The sequence below is a fragment of the Glossina fuscipes genome, unplaced genomic scaffold, assembly GCF_014805625.2.
Source record: "Glossina fuscipes isolate IAEA_lab_2018 unplaced genomic scaffold, Yale_Gfus_2 111, whole genome shotgun sequence".
Classification (NCBI taxonomy): Eukaryota; Metazoa; Arthropoda; class Insecta; order Diptera; family Glossinidae; genus Glossina; species Glossina fuscipes.
This window is the reverse complement of record NW_023998454.1, coordinates 2,129,781-2,134,562: the sequence shown is the minus strand read 5'-3', so window position 1 is coordinate 2,134,562 and position 4,782 is coordinate 2,129,781.

Genomic DNA, 4,782 nt, shown 5'->3' with positions numbered 1-4,782 from the left:
TGATGTGGCTTGGTATAAATGTAAAGTAGAACTCTGCATTCCAAATCACCTGAGGTGCAAAAACTGTCAACGCCTGGGTCATACGGCAAAAAGGTGCACCAGTGCTGTTTCTTGTGCTAACTGTGGTCTTCCTTCACGTGCTGAAAGCTGTACCCGTAGTGTCTGCCTAAATTGCAATGATCAACACTCGGCGTTAGACAAGCAATACCCACGTTTTATACAAATGCGTCAATTACTGTGGCATGTGCGAAGCGCGACGCAAATACTGGGAAATTAATTCATCTGGAACCTAAAGAAGTAGCAGAAGTAATACCTACGCCGCTGTCGGCTCGCATGAATGAAAAACCTGTTCTACCATCGACCAAAAATTATATTGCGAAAACAGTTTTACCGCCCGCCAAAGATAATAGGAAAAAATCAAAGCAACAGCAAATATTGAAAAAGCTAAAACAACAACACGTATGCTAAAATCTAATAAACTAAATTCTCCAGAATCATCAGCTCTCAACACTAATCAATAAATTACAAGTTGTAATGTATCCAATCTTTCATTCCTTAATCAACCTTAATTTTCAAATTATTCACGTCGCCCACACGTTGCACTTCAAATGTACACAAGCATCTAAGTACAGACTAATCTGCTGGTAAGAACATATTATTCCCGCAAAATTCCTATAGCGACCTTCTCGACAGAGATGCTGACATGTCAACTTAATCCACTTCGTTTCCATGTCACTACAATTAAATGGATACTTCACGAATGCTGATCGAAATTCGCATTCCAAACAAGGAGTTGGTGTTTTTATAAAATTAAGTATACCTCGCAAACGCATAAATTTAAGCTCATACATACAAGTCGTAGCGATACAAATAATCTTAAAATCTAGGGTGCTTTCGCTCTATATTCCACCGTCGCAATCGTTTTCTCAGCAAGAACTCTATAATTTATTCTCTGTACTTTCCCCTTCATTAATTATATGCGGCGACTTTAATAGCTGGAACACCATCTGGGTCTCAACAGTGAATAACAGTCGTGGTAACGCTTTAGAAAAGGCCTTCATTTAAAGCAATCTCTGCATTTTATATGATGAAAAATATTGATTAACATGTTGCTCTCTCTCTCTCTCTATGTAAAGCTGATTGGATCAATTACTCCAAACAGGCCGAGTCATTTCTGATTTCAAAGTCATTTAAAGGAAACTGCAACCATGAAGCTGCTATTATGTCTAAAGCGATTCGCACGGCTACTCATCTTTCTATTCCTCAATCCAACACCTCTTTTAAATGAGGTAGGGTTCCTTGGTGGAAGAACACGCCTGTTGGTTTTTGAGGAAAAATAAAATGGATCTATGGCAACGCTTTAAGAGATGTCCTGATCATGATCATTTGTTATTATACAAAAAGTCCAATGCTCTATTCAGGAAGGAATTACGAAAATCAAAGGCACTTCGAAATTTTTTCGAGAGGAATTCACAGAAATACATCAATGAAAGTTATCTGGAATAAAATCAATGGGACTTCAAATCTGAACGAAATTTCTGCCATCTGTACTTCCAATGGCACTTTAGCTGAAGCAGATGAGATTTCTAATTACTTTGGAAAAGTGTGGTGCGAATACCCCTGACAGCAACTTTGTGAGTGCTTTCATCGAAAATAAAAGGACTCCAATTTCTCTTCCAAATGGTGTTGACAGATGAGCCACCTTCCTGGAAAATTACATATCTACCTTAGAACTTGAAAGTTGTCTCTCCAAATCGAAGGGGAGGACACCTGGTCTAAACCGTACCTCCTACCAAATGATCAGTGCGCTGTCTAATTCAAGTAAAAAGAAATTACTGGACCTATATAACACGGTACTCTTGACTGACCGTATACCTTACATATGGAAACTGGCAGCAGTTGTTCCAACTCCAAACTCAAAAAATGTCTCTTTTATCTTGCCTCTCAACGGTATTGGAAAGGTATTATCTTGGTTTCTTGAGTCCAAGAACCTAATAACAAAGCAACCAGTTGGTTTCAAGCGGAATAGAGGGTGCATCGACGCTCTTTTACATATTGATTATTTTACAAGCAAAGCAATTTCCGAACGGAATCACGTAACAAATCTTTCGCATCGGCGATTTAAAGTTAAGAATCAACAATCATCTCTCTGCTTCCTTTCCTCTAATGAATGGCATTCCGCAAGGATTTCCTCTTTCTGTCACACTTGTCCCGATCGCCTTCAACGAAACTAGCAAAATTCTTTGCCGTGTACCGAGAATCGAACATTGTCGCTATGCGGACGATGTACATTTTTACAAAAGAAAACGGTAGCACGAAGGCAATCAAGATCCTCGAATCTATTGGACGAGAGATCTCCGCATGGGCAAACGCGTCAGGGACTACAAGTTCTATACATAAAGCAAAAAAAATACACATTTGTCGAAAGCAGATATGCGATACGGGAAATCTATTGATGCTTATTAATGACTTACCAGTACAAAATGTGCAGACGCTCCATATTCTCGGGCTCACGTTTTCCAACAAATGGAAATGGTTGGAAACACACTGTCTTCGCTTAAAAAATTTTATTTTAACAAGGGTGAATTTCGTACAGTACATTGCTTGGAAAAGCCATGCGCACATTAACACTATTGCTTATCTTACCACAATGTTTGTTTTAACCAAATTGACTATGCTTTGGTGATTTATGGCAATGGCTACAAATCTAATATCAACATCCTCAAACCGGTTATGCTTTTCGGACGACGCCCATAAATAATATTATAATTGAAACTGGTCATCCAACTTTAGAAAATAGACTTTTAAAAGCTAAAATACTCCCCAAGCTTCTTCATTCAAACAAATCTATTCTCGGTTAAGACGTTGTAAGGAAGCGTTTTTGCTTCCTTACGAAATACAAGTCCGTCCGCTCAAAATCCCACCCGCACCCCGCAGTCAGCAAGTCCGATCTGCCCACGCACATCGTTCTGTGAACAATACACGAGTAGCCTCCCCCAACATCAAATGCAAAATCATAAAAACACACACTAACTATGCCTATACTTGTAAAGATAAAATCATAAAAACACACACCAACTATGCCTATACTTGTAAAGATAAAATCATAAAACACACAGCAAATATGCCTATACCTTGTAAAGATAAAATCATAAAAACACATCAAATATGCCTATACCTTGTAAAGAGAAAATATCATAAAAACACACACTAAATATGCTTATACTTGTATAAAGAGAAAATGTATAGACACATATTGCACAGGCCTACGCTTGTTAATCCATAAGAATACACACTCCAGCACCAAACGAAGGGTAAAGAGAATGAAGAAAACATGTATGGAACGGCGCCAAGGCATAGAATATGTAAAATATATAATACAGGCACGAGCAAATAGGTATAAGATCGGTAGAATGAATAAAACTTGTATGAAATGGCTCGTAGGCATAGAACATGTAAAATCACACAACACAAGCCCTAGACGAACTTAGGCACAAAACCATCTGTAATATTTACACAACCGCCAAAGCGCAGAATATGTATGAATAAGATCTGTCAGACACAACCCAAAGCCATAGCACTTGTAAGTCATATAACTCAAACCCAAGTCAAACATAGGTATAAAACCATATGGAATAAGTACAACATATACAAGAAGAAATCTGTATGCCTTAAAGTTGTATAAGCAAACTGTAGAAACGCGTACATATTACGCATTACGGTATAAATCCCGCTAGGTTGGTTAAGCATATAGAAACCCTTGTGCTTCGCAATACACAAGCACACACGCGCATATAAACGCACATGCCAAAGAATCACACATAGCATTGTATATAACAGTTAGGCCATAGTAACATACAGAAATCTGTATGCCTTAAAATTGTATAAGCGAACTGTAGAAACGCTTACATGTTACGCATTACTGTATAAATCCCGCTAGGTCATTTAAGCATGTAGAAACTCTTATGCTTCGCAATGCATAAGCATACTCGCTCATGCAAACGCACATACCAAAGAATCACACATAGCACTTTATAGTACTGTTAGGTCATAGTAACATGCAGAAATATGTATGCCTTAAAATTGTATAACCGAACGATAGAAACGCTTACGTATTACGCATTACTGCATAAACCCCGTTAGGGTATATAATCAAGTAGAAACCCTTATGCTCTACAATGAATACACGATCAGACAAAACAAATAAACGTACGCGCAAAGGGCACAAACACACACACAATATTACACAAAATGTACAAAGACACGATCACACATGTAGAAACACACAAAAAAAAAACAAGCATATGCAAACACAGTGGCATAGAAAGTCACAAGCACTCACATACCTAACGGTGATTGAATCACGCGATTTGGTACCTGGGTGCCTGTTGCGTCGAAATTTGAACAAACATAATAATAAGCTAGATGTAAGTGATATCAAGTTATGTATAAGCAGGATCATGCAAGTCGTAACTAAGGTTGCGACTGCAGCCAACCTAAGCTAAGTATACACATAAGCAAATGTAAACACGCAGAACATGTTGGCAACAGGACAAGCGAGCGAGACTTCGGCTATAAAAGAGCAGCGCATCGCACAGACTCGTTCAGTTTGGTGTCATAGCCTTCTAGGTAAGTACCCTCAGACAATTTTACAAGTTGACTTGTACGAAGAGTTTTTTTTTTGACTTAACGGATAGGGGATGTGCTGGTTCAGCTTTAATCGCCATCCCTGAAAGACTTTCAGGACATTTGACTTAACGGATAGGGGATGTGCTGGTTCAG